The 15,113-nt window shown below is 40.7% G+C and overlaps 1 protein-coding gene across 2 annotated transcripts in view; it reads right to left on the bottom strand.

Moving 5' to 3' along the window:
- The window catches only part of cdk18 (cyclin dependent kinase 18), a 35,327-nt gene extending 27,429 nt beyond the window's left edge, over positions 1–7,898 (bottom strand). For both annotated transcript variants that reach the window (XM_034287543.1, XM_034287544.1), the window contains exons 1-2: positions 7,805–7,898; positions 7,540–7,663 (exon numbers count right to left, since the gene is read on the bottom strand). The gene's annotated coding sequence lies outside the window, so the exon portion shown is untranslated. The remainder of the gene's footprint in view (positions 1–7,539; positions 7,664–7,804) is intronic.
- Between the last annotated feature and the right edge of the window lie 7,215 nt (positions 7,899–15,113).

Genomic DNA, 15,113 nt, shown 5'->3' with positions numbered 1-15,113 from the left:
TTGTTTAATTGTTGTCATTGGTAAGGCTATTTTATGTTATGGTTCAGTGGTCCGGTATCATAGGGCCTGTTGTTGGGGGTTCAACATCACCTCTTTATGCCTGGTGTTAGTTTTCCCCCCTTTCCACCTCCAGCCATTCCTCTCTCCTCATCTGTGGTGCAGCAATAACAAATAACCTTTTTTCATTTTTTTTGCCAGCGGTATAGAAATGATTCGCAAGTAAACAAATGCTCCTTTCTTTGGTCTCTCTCTTGTCGACCCCCCCACCAGCCCCCCGTGGTCTGATGTGTGTGTTTGCATCTCTCTGTCTGTCTCCCAATGAACAGAAGGACTACTGTACACCACGGGCCTGAGTGAAAAACAAATATCTCACTCCGCTGGGTCAACATCAGACTGCTTCATTGTGTTCAGGCTTGGTCATGCAACTTTTCCTAATAGGACATTTATGTTACATTTCTTATCGTATTTGGACCTTTGCTTTTCGGTTCTAGTCATATTTTGTCATTTGTGACCTCAGTGTTTATGGTTATTAATGTGTGTATGTGTGTGTGTGTGTGTATGCATGTGCCTGTGCATATGATGTAACTGCACATGCAACATTATATTTTGACATTGACCAGGCCACTCTCAGAATGACTGCAGTGTGCTCACATGCTCATGCAGGTGTTTCTGGCATGACTACTGAAAGCACTGCAGGCTGGTCAGAGTACTTACAGTAAACAACCCTACCCAGAAGATGATCTGACCAAAACTAGAACAGCCATTGAAAGAAAATCTCTGTTTTGTCTCTACACAAAACTGTAAGGTGTTCAGTGGGTTAGACATGTAAAGACAGTGTTTAGAGTTCAGGATATATTTAATCCATCACTGAGGTCATGTTATGGTTTAGATAAATGTTATTTACCTCATGTACAGTAGAAGTGAGATGGCTAAGTTAGAATTTCAATGATGTTGCTTACCTTGGGGAGACTTGTATAAAGTAGAATAAAGCTGCACTTTGGACACACTTCTATTCAACCTATGTCTTGTATTATCAGTACATTTTGTGATATTTATTTTCACTTGTTCAGAGAATTTAGTTTAATAAAATGTGCTCGTTTTATGACTAACAGATTCTTAACAATCTTTCTTGGTTAATAAGGTTGCAAATAAACAGAGTTAGGTTTAGTACAAGTTAATAGATACGATCAGGATCAAATGTTACTCAACATTTATTTAGAATGAATTACAGTTACAGTGACAGTGCAACATTTCATACCTTTATATTTTTACATATTTAAATATTCAAAGCAAATGTATTCAAAGTGTTCAGCAGAAGCCAAACCCCAAATGCGCCAAACCCCAGATATAGACACCTGCCGAAGTTCCAAAGGGAACATGAAGGGTTTAAATAGGCAGGGCTAACATTACTGTTGAAGACAATTGAAATGTAATTTCTCTCAAGTCCATCATTTCAACAGCCACATACAGCGGAGAAACCTACTCTGCAGTTAAGCATAAACCTTGTAGCCTAGGTGGGGACTGAACATCAGTCTCCACCTTGAGAGCTTCAGCATTTACCAAAACCAAAGACGATTACCCCAGACCACAGTCCTTACAGAGGCTTCTCAGGATGTGCTAATGTTACAGCTAGAACATTCCAAATTACTTCTATCTCATTCCTTCTATCTCATTCTTTGTGTAGGTTTCAGATTTTACTGATAGCAGTTCTAAAGTACTGCACAGATCATTCAGACAGATGTGTAGAACTGTGATGTGTTCAGCAGGATACAAGATTTTGGAAGGTGCTGATATGCTATGAAATATGCTACGCAGAAATAATTCAGTATCTAGAATAAAGAATCATAGAATCTCCAACTTTTAAGAACATTTTGCAACTGACTGTAGCCTATCCTCAGCACAGCAGGTGCCACAATTCAACTGCACACGAAAGTGAACACCTTCTTGGAAAGTGAACACCTTCTTGGAAAGGGAACACCTTCTTGGAAAGTGAACACCTTCTTGGAAAGTGAACACCTTCTTGGAAAGAGAACACCTTCTTGGAAAGAGAAAACCTTCTTGGAAAGTGAACACCTTCTTGGAAAGTGAACACCTTCTTGGAAAGTGAACACCTTCTTGGAAAGAAAACACCTTCTTGGAAAGTGAACACCTTCTTGGAAAGTGAACACCTTCTTGGAAAGTGAACACCTTCTTGGAAAGTGAACACCTTCTTGGAAAGAGAACACCTTCTTGGAAAGTGAACACCTTCTTGGAAAGAGAACACCTTCTTGGAAAGTGAACACCTTCTTGGAAAGTGAACACCTTCTTGGAAAGTGAACACCTTCTTAGAAAGAGAACACCTTCTTGGAAAGAGAACACCTTCTTGGAAAGTGAACACCTTCTTGGAAAGAGAACACCTTCTTGGAAAGTGAACACCTTCTTGGAAAGTGAACACCTTCTTGGAAAGAGAACACCTTCTTGGAAAGAGAACACCTTCTTGGAAAGTGAACACCTTCTTGGAAAGAGAACACCTTCTTGGAAAGAGAACACCTTCTTGGAAAGTGAACACCTTCTTGGAAAGTGAACACCTTCTTGGAAAGTGAACACCTTCTTGGAAAGTGAACACCTTCTTGAGGATGTAACATTAGAAGTTTAAATCTGGAGTTGATGCACATTACTTAAACTGCACTGTGAATGAAATTAAAGAAGAATGCCTTAGTATTTCTCAGATTTCTGAAGAGTTCCTTCCAACCTACAACAGCAGTCAAATGTTTGGACACCTACTTATGAGTGTGTCCAAAACTTTTGACAGATACTGTATGTAAATCTGGGACATCTGCAATATGCTGAGGGATGCATGAGCGAAAGTCTCAGTGTCCCAAATATAACGTGTGGTCACGTTATTAGTGTTATTAGTGTTTTGGTGATGACTGTGGATATCATTCAGAGGACAGACCCTGAAATGTTGTGAAGAAATTGAACTTTGTTACACTCACAGGTGACCAATTGCAGGGACAATTTATAAGTCTGAGAAATGTGGCATAATAGTGGATGCGAAAAAAGGTTTTTTTAATCTCCCAGATTTTATAGCCAAGGCAATATAGGGAACACTAATGAAGTGGTTCCCTCTGGCTCCTGAGCCTGTTTAGTTAAACAGCACTACTTTGATCCAATTTTTTTAAATTAAAACATAAAATCACCTAAATCACCACAGAGATGATTATAGTGTGCTCAGATAAAAATGTTTTACAGGATGAAGTTAAAGTTCATGGTGGATGGCCTGAATACTGATCTCCTGGAAAGTTTCCAGCCCTTAAACTTCTGAAAGGAGTTAGTATTAAGTATTGTTTCAATGTGAATAAAAAAAAAGTTTAATGTGGAAACAGTAAACAAAGCTGTTCTTGGTTTATAGAACTTGATTTATTATAATAATTCCCCCAATTGCGGGGAGACTTTATTAGGGGTTAATGTCAATAGATAAAATTATTTAAAAATGATTTCACAACAGAAACTCTGATATAACAACTAAAAGTAATCCATTCCAAACAGAGCAGTTTCTGTTTTCTTCCTACAAATGTGGAATTCTCTTTTGAACAATATACAAACCGTCATTGGAAGATAAAACTTTAGCAACACATACAGAAAGTCTCTTCTGTTTCCCTTTACATTTCCCACAAGCCATGCAGAACTCACGCAGGTCCAATGTGTGATAATGCCGTGTCTTGCCTGGTCTTGTCCCAAAAACCCACAGCAATTGTGAGAGAGTCAAATCTGATACACATCACCAAAGCTATTTTGCTTCACGTCATACCGTTTGCTTGCCCAGGAAGTATTTCTATCAATACGTATTGGAGGTGAACTTTATTTGTTGATTACATCCTTTTTACATGGTGGGCTCACTGAGAAACGACAATTTCAAAATGGGTTTGCAGGTTTAAAGATTATCTATTGATCACTTTAAATGTGTCTAAGTAATTATATTTGGTGTTGCTAAATTTAAAAGACCAGAAATTACAATGTAGGCAAAATCATAATCATCTCACTTTAGATAATTGTTTTGAAATGGTTAATGGCCTTAAAGTTCCCCATTTGTGTCATACATTTAAAGAAAATCGCAATTAGCTAAAATGTATCATTAATGTTCCAGAGGTTTTACTACTCCTACTAATAGAACATTGTTATCTTAATGATGGTAAGATTATTTAAATTAATGAAGTTGTTAAATTGGCGTATCTAGCGTATTGGCTAAAGTGAAGTCCTGGACAGCTAAGCTGTAAACTGTTGGCCCCAATGGTGGCTTCACCTGTTCCTGATTTGAGAGTACTTTCAAATTGCCCATTACTGTCTGTCCCCCAACTTTCTCACAATCAATACCTACATACTGTGTGTGTGTGTGTGTGTGTGTGTGTGTGTGCATGGTTGTTTGTAGGTGTTCACGTGCTTCCCCCAGACACTAGAACATCATCACTACTCAAGTGATGGTTGCAGAGTGACTGTCACTACAGGGCAAATATGAGTAAGATTGAGCTGGCAGAAACACGCTGACCCCTTCCACATAAGGCCTGGGAGAATTTATCTTATCACCTCTGTGAGACAGTGTTTACCAAGGAACAAGTGAGAAATAAACATTTCTGCCAAACTACTCAAAAGGCTTAAAGTCTCCTTTGCCAAAAACAAAAGCATTCCCTCAAGAGTTGTCTTCTCTTTTTCCACCGGAGTGTCTATAACTCTTGTCTGGTCCACCAGACATTATGGCAAAGTAACATACTGTAATGCCAATGTTCTGCATGATATGCCCATGGTCCGGGTAAAGGCTGTTGTCTTTATAATGTTTAATCATATGTGCTTTATTTTATTTAATAATACTATCAACAAACGTTCAGTAAAGTCCCTATTGAGCAACCGCATATTAAGCAACTGTTTGCTAAATTTAGGATAAGGTTTAGAACAAAGTTTAGGGGTTTAGCGGTTAAGTTAGGATTAGAATGAAGGTTAAGGTAAAGTTAGGTTTAGATAGTTAAAATGTTACTGACTGCCTGTGGATAATCTGTAGAGCATCTATAGACACTTTTGAGACTCTCAAAATAAATTGTTATCAATGGGTGTATTCTGTTTCTCTGTCTCCCTCTGTTAGAGCTTACACACACCCTGAAGATGCTCTTAAACAGAAAGGTTTTATGTTGATTAAGTGAGCACCTTGATGGATGAATATTGATGTGGTGACTTTGCCCTGTTGTCTTCACCAAGTTGATTCAAATTACTTGACAGAATCACATACAAACATACGCATATATACACACATTTTAACACTTCACTCAGTCTTTAATGAGCTCCTAAATAGCTAGCGCTAGTCTAGTGTCTCTGGAGAACCAAGCCGGCATTTATCTAGAATCACATCATCAGACAGTCTCAGAACAGCCAGACAGATTATATAGAGTGTACCTGACCAGCAAGCAGAGGTTTCAACACTTGAACAAGACAAAGAGATGACTGAATGAAACAAATGTATATTTTCAAAGTGTGTGATAATCCAAGTGAGCCACCAGTCAAAAATCATTGTCGTCACTTTGTTGCTTTAGATAATTGTCTTTATGCCTGTCATTACAAGTCGCTGAACAAGGCTCTGACCTTCAACGACTAGGTGTCTGGATTTAGAGTAAAAACTCCTCAGCCAAATAAGATATCTATTAAACGAACAAACAAAAAACAACATGTTACAATTTGAATTTGTTGATTTTACTGAGAGCTTTACAGTTATTTTACAGTTCAAATTTGGAAATCAGTCAATTTAAATGAATTCATCAGGTCCTTATCTATGGAATTCACATGAAAGAAATATACTCTTGTGTATATATATATATATATATATATATATATATATATATGTGCATATAGAAATATAAAAATTAAATGACTGGGATTTTTGATTGCAGCTCATGAAACATGGGACCGGCCCTTAACGTGTTCATATTTTTGTTCATGTCTGCAGACTATGAGAATTACTTGCCTATTGCTATTAGTAGCACATCTAATCTGCTGCCTGTCCTGTTCCCCAGAGGAACACGATGCTTCGCACCAGTGAGTTGGGAGGTGGGGCGATGGTGGCCTCGCCCTGCTGTGGTCACCTATCTGTATCTATCATCTATCTATGATCCATCAATATGTTTCTGTTTATTATTAGATATTGCCTCTGATCTGTAAACATGGAAGAGGTAATGGGCCAGATGACAGTGGGTTGTTTTCTGTCTTTAATATATTAAATGCTGACTGTTTCTGTAGAACTGTGTTTGTTTCACCTATATAATGTGATGGTATTTACCGCCCCTTCCTCCTCTCAGAAAGTGAGAGAATGGCTTACATGGTTCACAGAGTTCACTGGGATCACAGTTGGGACTGACCACATATGTATTGTATTGGTTTTTAATGTCTGTGCCGACGTTGGCCAAGACACCAGCCCTTTCTTCTCTCTCTCCTGCTCCATCCTATCTCTCGCCCTCTATCCCCTCTCTCCCCTCTCTCCCCCTCTCTCCCCTCTCTCCCCCTCTATCCCCTCTCTCCACTCTCTTCCCAGCTCTGTCCTCTTTCTCCCACTCTATTCTCTCTCACCCTCTATCCTCCCTCTCCCCCTCTATCCTCTCTCTCCCCCTCTGTCCTCTCTCTCCCCCTCTATCCTCTCTCCCCCTCTATCCTCTCTCTCCCCCTCCATCCTCTCTCTCCCCCTCTATCCTCTCTCTCCCCCTCCATCCTCTCTCTCCCCCTCTATCCTCTCTCTCCCCCTCTATCCTCTCTCCCCCTCTATCCTCTCTCTCCCCCTCCTACCTCTCTCTCCCCCTCTATCCCCTCTCTCCCCCTCTATCCTCTCTCACCCTCTATCCTCTCTCTCCCCAGCTCTATCCTTTCCTCACACCAAGGCAACAGCTTTCCAGCCCAGACATCTTGTGGTGGGAGAGGTGAGAAGTTTGACTGAGAGTCAGATCCAGTCTCTGTGTGTGTATTTCTGTGGTGTTTTGGATGAATCCAGGCCTATTGTTCCTGTACCCCACGGCTCATGCATATTAACATGATTAAAAGGTGTTGGGGGGGGGGTGTCAGATGAATCAGAGAGCCGAAAAACACACTTGAGTTATGTAAATAGAATCATATAACCCACGCAACACAATACGCCATGACACGACACAACACAGCATCACTGTCTGCTCATAATTGGGGTCATTGCAGGTGACACACACACACGCGAGCACACACGCACACACACACACGCACGCACGCACACATGCACACACACATACACACATACACACACAGTGAACTGAGCACAGTGCAGCCAATCACAGCAACATGCTCACATCTGACAATAACACAACAGTTCTGACAATTGCCTGCTGATTGGAGCCAAACACTGAGTGACCACCATTAAATGAAGTACAAACACACACAGAGACAATAAGCTACTAAGCACGGGTTGATGGAGAGAGGGGGATGAATAGAACAAAAGGTGACAGAAACACTTACAGAAAGAAAAGTGACAGGGAGAAAAACAGAAAATGAAAGTGTACTTACAGGAGTCAAGAGGTCTTCCACAAAGGGAAACAGAAGCCTCTGTCCTTCTCCTTAGGTGTCCAGAGACTTCCCAGATGTGTGTGTGCCCGTGAAGGTGGATCTCTTAGAATGACAGATAATCCAGCTGAAGGAGAAGGAGAATAACTATGATAGAAGCAAGCAAAACACAGGCAAGATGCAGATTGAAGAGAGACAGACATATAGAAATACAGACTAGTAGAGAGAAACAAGTGCTCCTGCTTTCGCATTTCTGCACACAACTCACTCCGTCAGTGTGATTGCAGTCATTCGCTCTGCTGACTGGAAAAAAACACACAAAATAGGAGAGTAAAACCCTGGAGTAGAAGAGAGAGCTGTACAGAGGGGGTTTTATATTCAGCCGCTTTCCCCGCCCACTACCCATTTCTCCCCACCCTCATTGTTATAGCAACGGCCAATCACGGCTTAGCATTGCACAAGCCTTCATAAGCAAGCCCTGCAGTGTGGACATGAGTCTCACTTTAACCAGCTAATGCAATATGCCTCCTTGCCCCTTCCGTGTGAGTGTGTGAGTGTGTGTGTGTTTATGAGATAGCGTATGATAGCAGAGACCTGTTTCAACTAGTGACAGTTGGCTGGTTTAACTAATGATAATAGGGATAATGACATACATTTGAAATGTGTTATGTTGTTCTATGAGTGATTATGTGGTCATTGTGTTCAGTTTCTAGAAATAACTACATATACAAATACACGACTCAACCACTTATCACCTGAAGAGCCAGTATAAAAGGATATTTACCAAGGTGAAGGTTTTGAATTACCTGGCCCTGAGATCGGTCAATCAGAATTTCAATATATGTCACCCCCACCCTAAACTCTTATTTAAAGAGGCTAAATAATAGAGGCTATAATATGGCCATGGTCATTTACAGTATCTCACAGAAGTGAGTACACCCCTCACATTATTGTAAATATCTGATTATATCTTTTCATGTGACAACACCGAAGAAATTACACTTTGCTACAATGTAAAGTAGTGAGTGTACAGCTTGTATAACAGTGTACATTTGCTGTCCCCTCAAAATAACTCAACACCCAGCCATTAATGTCTAAACCGCTGGCAACAAAAGTGAGTACAACTCTAATGTGAAAAAGTCCAAATTGGGCCAAATTAGCCATTTACCCTCCCCGGTGTCATGTGACTCGTTAGTGTTACAAGGTCTAAGGTGTGAATGAGGAGCAGGTGTGTTAAATTTGGTGTTATCGCTCTCACACTCCCTCATACTGGCCACTCGAAGTTCAACATGGCACCTCTGGGAAAATAACTCTCTAAGGATCTGAAAAAAAGAATTGTTGCTCTACATAAAGATGACATGGAAATGCCAACATGTACTGTGACATACTGAAGCAGAGCATGATCCCTTCCCTTCGGAGACTGGTCCGCAGGGCAGTATTTCAACATGATAACGACCCCAAAGACACCTCCAAGATGACCACAGCCTTGCAAAAGAAGCTGAAGGTATAGGTGATGGACTTGCCAAGCATGTCTCCAGAACTAAACCCTATTGAGCATCTGTGGGGCCTCAAACGGAAGGTGGAGGAGCACAAGGTCTCTAACATCCACCAGCTCTGTGATGTCCTCATGGAGGAGTGGAAGAGGACTCCAATGGCAACCTGTGAAGCTCTGGTGAACTCCATGCCCAAGAGGGTTAAGGCAGTGCTGGAAAATAACGGTGACCACACAAAATATTTGCACTTTGGGCCCAATTTGGACATTTTCACTTAGGGGTGTACTCACTTTTGTTGCCAGCGGTTTAGACATTAATGGCTGGGTGTTGAGTTATTTTGAGGGGACAGCAAATGTACACTGTTATACCAGCTGTACACTCACTAATTTACATTGTAGCAAAGTGTAATTTCTTCAGTGTTGTCACATGAAAAGATATAATTAAATATTTGCAAAAATGTGAGGGGTGTACTCACTTTTGTGAGATACTGTAGATATATATATTATAGTGCTGTTAATATTATAGTGCTATATGTATATACATATATATATATATATATATATATATATATATATTCCAAATGCCACAAAACAGAATAATGTTAATTGGATTGATAATCTTATCTTAAATCAGCCATGAATCCTGTTTGGAAGCTTGTTGGGTGCAACAGGGAGGGATAATTGAATGAAAGCTTCACTAAAGGAAATTCATTACCAAAAGTCAATAATTTTTTTGCATAATGGAATCTTGATGAAATTCCTCAATTATCAACGTTTCATTGATTTTATCGACATTGGTATTAAATGTTCTTCTGGTGGAACAATGTTTTCCTAGTGGTACTGTACAAATTATTTAAAGTCATTAAGTTGCTATATTAGTATATTTATAATGGGAAATAAATTATTTTAGTTTTTTATCAGCCATAAATCCCCCATAGCAGGGGAACGAAAGCTTGTTATATGCAACCGCAAGGGACAATTAAACACAACCTTAAAAATAATTACATTGACAAAATATTTATTTCCTGTGGGTAAGAGTGTTGACATGTTATGCTCATTCTTCTTTCAACGCCAGAAAACACTAGAAAATTGCCAGAGGGTAAAACCAGTTAACCTGCGTTAACTCTATGGTTTCACTACTCAATGTTGTGTTAGATTTTTTTAAGGAATCATTTCAAAGCAATTACATTTAGGAGTTTACTTTAGAGGGCTAAAATAGGAGGGTAACATTTCAGGAAAGGAGGCCAGTAGAGTAATTTCAGCACTGTGTATGCAACATATATTAGTGTTTTGTAGAGTTGGAGCTGATGAACCAGGAGTTGCACCAGATGAACCAGCTTTCCTGACACCTGAAGACCCAAATCAACCCTTAATATCTCACATCTAAGCTTCAGGTCAGGAGGCCGGATGGCTTCTGTACAGCAGATAGAAGCTGTATCATGGTCATGATTTAACCAAACTACTAGGAGCATACAGTCACTCACAATGTCTGAAGAGCAGAGAGTGTTCACCTATCCTGGCCCCGAAACAAGAGCTGGAGAAAATAAAGTGCTAAATCTTATCTGTAGAGCTCATATTGCTTTAGCATAATAGTAAACATTCCTCAGACATTAACTAAGCTACCAGTATCTGATTGGGTTCAGGCCCATTGACATTACGTTGGCATGGCGATGCCCTCACAGCCACAGAAACATAATGTCAACGGAGGACACCTGTCTGTGGCTTCTAATAGAAGGTCATATCTAAAGATGTTGAATAACTCCTGTGTGTGACCTGTTGAGCCTCTCTATAGAGCAGTACCAGTGTGAGCACAAAGCTTGCTTTGTTACTGATGGCAATTGTGCTGAGGGGTCAAAGGTCAGGATCAGAAAGCCTGCCTGCCCAGAATCAGGAAACAAAACATACTGTAACAAAAGCCCAACTAATGATTGGATGAATACTGGATAAATTGCATTATGTGGGTTAAAGTAGAATTAAGACTGAACCAATAATGTGTGAAATTATACAGTTTGTGGACGTTAGCTCTGTGTTGAACACCATTATCCCAGATGTAATACAAGACAAAGTCTCTCAGTTGAACGTGTGCAGCACCACCTGTCAGTGGATCACTGAGTTCCTGACCAACAGGTCCAACAAATGAAAAGAAGTAGGAATATGTTTCACTCTTGATCTCTTGGAACTAGAGCGCCACAAGGACACGTGCTCTTGACTGTACCGTCTACAAAAAGGCAGATGATTCCACTCTGGTCAGTGTCATGAAAGATGGTGATGAGTCTACATACAATGGAGAGGTTGAGCGGCTTGTGGGCAGGCGTGGTCAAGATAACCTGGAACCTAACACAGACCACAGAGGCCATGACACAGACTGGAAGCGTTTTCACAGCCCGTGAGGTGAATCCTGGGGTGAAAATGTAGGCCCCAAAGGATTAGCTCACCTCTTCTGGTGGGGATTGGGGTCTCAGCTTTTAGTTGGGCTGAATCATTAATATTCCTAGGAACCATCATCTCCCATAATGTCAGGTAAGATGACAGCATGACAGAGGTCACCAAGAAGGTTAGGGGATGCAGTGGAATACACCAAACACATCACAGTTAATCCTGATCCGGCTTTACTCATCAACCCTCGGGTCCATTCTCACCTCGTCATTCACCGTGTGGTTTTGGTGTTTATCTTACCATCGCTGAGGTCAACTACAACACATGCAGTCCACAGTGGTCATCAGATGCAACCTGCCCTCCATCAAGGTCCTGCGTGACTCCAGGGTATTGAAGCATGCAAGACCAATGACAACTCACTGTTCCAAACATTCTCTTCCGGCAGCAAAGATTAGTACATATCAGCCAAAAAATCCTGTGCTGTGGCCCTCAGCACCTGTTCATCTGAAAACATTCTTTCCTGTGCTGTGGCCCTCAGCACCTGTTCATCTGAAAACATTCTTTCCTGTGCTGTGGCCATCAGCACCTGTTCATCTGAAAACATTCTTTCCTGTGCTGTGGCCCTCAGCACCTGTTCATCTGAAAACATTATTTCCTGTGCTGTGGCCCTCAGCAACTGGTCATCTGAAAACATTATTTCCTGTGCTGTGGCCCTCAGCAACTGGTCATCTGAAAACATTCTTTCCTGTGCTGTGGCCCTCAGCAACTGGTCATCTGAAAACATTCTTTCCTGTGCTGTGGCCCTCAGCACCTGGTCATCTGAAAAAAATAAACCCTGTGCTGTGGCCCTCAGCAACTGGTCATCTGAAAACATCAAACAAAGCCGAGCTACTTGAATTTTTGTGCCAGGACTGGCATAAAGTCACCCAACAGCAATGTGACAGACTGTTGGAGAGCATGCCAAAAACGCATGAAAGCTGTGATAAAAAAATCTGGATTATTCCACCAAATATTGATTTCTGGACTCTTCCTAAGTTAAAACATTTGTATTTCTTTGTTGAAAAATGAATATGATTTTTTTTCTTTGCATTATTTGAGGTCTGAAAACAATGGTTATTGTTGTTATTTTGTTATTGTTGTTATTTTTTACAATATTAAATTACAATATTCCTATTTGGAATTTGGGGATGATGTTGTCAGTAGTCTATAGAATAAAACAAAACAGTTAACCTGGAGTACTATTGAGCAGCTTGGAACATTCTGATTAGATTGGCCTCTGTACACCTTTTTTCTCTCAAACAATTGCAGTGAACTGTATTGCTCAGGAACTGAGTTATTATTTACCTTGCAGCTGTGATCTACCAAACTTTTTGGTCTCAGGTCTGATGCTCAAACCACTAGGCTACAGAATGTGTGCACACAGACAGATAGACAGACTGAGGTACAGACCTTTCTGTAGAATTTTAATGGTCCAATCCATGGAATGAAGAGTGGACGATTCAATTTGTGTGTAAAAATGTGTGTCCATATTCTGGTGAGAAAAATGGTTTGATATTGAATTAATCACTGTATGTGACCCATGCAGAAAACCATTGTATGTGACCCATGCAGAAAACCACTGTATGTAACCCATGCAGAAAACCATTGTATGTGACCCATGCAGAAAACCACTGTATGTAACCTATGCAGAAAACCATTGTATGTGACCCATGCAGAAAACCACTGTATGTGACCTATGCAGAAAACCACTGTATGTAACCCATGCAGAAAACCATTGTATGTGACCCATGCAGAAAACCACTGTATGTAACCTATGCAGAAAACCATTGTATGTGACCCATGCAGAAAACCACTGTATGTGACCCATGCAGAAAACCACTGTATGTGACCCATGCAGAAAACCACTGTATGTGACCCATGCAGAAAACCACTGTATGTGACCCATGCAGAAAACCACTGTATGTGACCCATGCAGAAAACCACTGTAGGTGACCCATGCAGAAAACCACTGTATGTGACCCATACAGAAAACCACTGTATTTGACCCATACAGAAAACCACTGTATGTAACCCATGCAGAAAACCATTGTATGTGACCCATGCAGAAAACCGCTGTATGTGACCCATGCAGAAAACCATTGTATGTGACCCATGCAGAAAACCACTGTATGTGACCCATGCAGAAAACCACTGTATGTGACCCACTTTAAAACAATGTAATCAGCAGGAACAGTTGGATAGGCTTGAAATAATTTGGTGTAGTATGATCTCTAATAGATTCAGCTTCAGGGATGGAATGTGTCTTTTATTAACACAAACACAGACACACTAAATCACACACACACACTCACAAACCTAAAAAATATTGTGTCGGTGCCTTTGAGTTCTGAATGTGGGAGGATGTTTTTCCATGGCAGTGCTCAAGTTGTCTATATTTAAACATAATACAGTAGAATTCACTAGAGACTGTCTCCTAATCCCTCTGACACATGCACACACATAGTGCTATATTTGTGAAGACAGTACAGAGAGTAACAATAAACTATTTAAAAAACAATATTTGTGTAATGATCTGTAGTCTGGGCTATGCATGAACTAGCCTACTCTGCATTGATAAATCATTGCAATCTTAGTGACTATTGACAAAATGAACTAAACAGTGTAGTAGCATGATTAGAATCCAACTGAACGGGAATTTCTGTAAACCTAGGATAATCTTGTAGGTTGCACAACTGAATGAGAACTGTACAATGTTGTAAAAGAAAGCAGTACTCATCAGATAAGGCGATCTTCTTCCAGTGCTCCAAGGTCCAGTACTGATGCTCTTGTGCCCATTGTAGGAGCATTTGACAGTGGACAGGGGTCATAATGGGCACTCTGACTGGTCTGCAGCTACGCAGCCCCATACGCAGCAGGGCGCAATGCACTGTGTGTTGTGACACATTCCTCCCTTAACCATCATTAACATTTTCTGTGACTTGTGCCACAGTAGACCTTCTGTCCGTTCGGTCCACACGGGATAGCATTTGTTGTCCTCGCAAATCAATGAGCCTTGGGCGCCCAATGCCCTGTCGCCAGTTTGTCCCTCCTCGGACCACTGTTGGTAGGTACTCACCACTGCTGACCTGGAGCACCCCACAAGCCTGGCCGTTTCAGAGATGCTCTGACCCAGTCGTCTGGCCATTACAATTTGGCCCTTGTCTAAGTCTCTCAGGTCTTTCCTCCTGCCCATTTCTCCTGCGTCCAACACGTGGACTACGAGAACTGATGGTTCACTTCCAATCTAAACTACGCAGACCTTGACATGTGACATTATTAGGAGATGATCAACATTAATCGCTTCACCTGTCAGTGTTCATAATGTTTTGGCTCATCAGTGTACATATATATATTATCATACAATTATTTATTAATTCCTACAACTTTTAACTACCCAAATAGATGGCTTTAGTTTGACTTTCAGGCACCTGAGACTTTTGCTCATTACTTTAGATTTCTGAACATTACTGTCCATTAATCATAATCAGCAAGCCAGTTAACTTTAACAAAAAATTTATCAAATGTAAAATAGGGGGCTTTGATGGAAAAAGGTGGGAATCCTGTGCTGTAAACTATACTTTTCTGGTCCATTTGATGTCACCAAAGACTATAGGGAAATTAGAGGTAGCCTACTACACAACAATTTTTGTGTGTGGGTGTTGCATATATT

The sequence above is a fragment of the Esox lucius genome, chromosome 17 (genome assembly GCF_011004845.1).
Source record: "Esox lucius isolate fEsoLuc1 chromosome 17, fEsoLuc1.pri, whole genome shotgun sequence".
Lineage (NCBI taxonomy): Eukaryota > Metazoa > Chordata > Actinopteri > Esociformes > Esocidae > Esox > Esox lucius.
The sequence above is the reverse complement of the archived record's forward strand: the minus strand, read 5'-3'. Positions and strand labels throughout refer to the sequence as shown.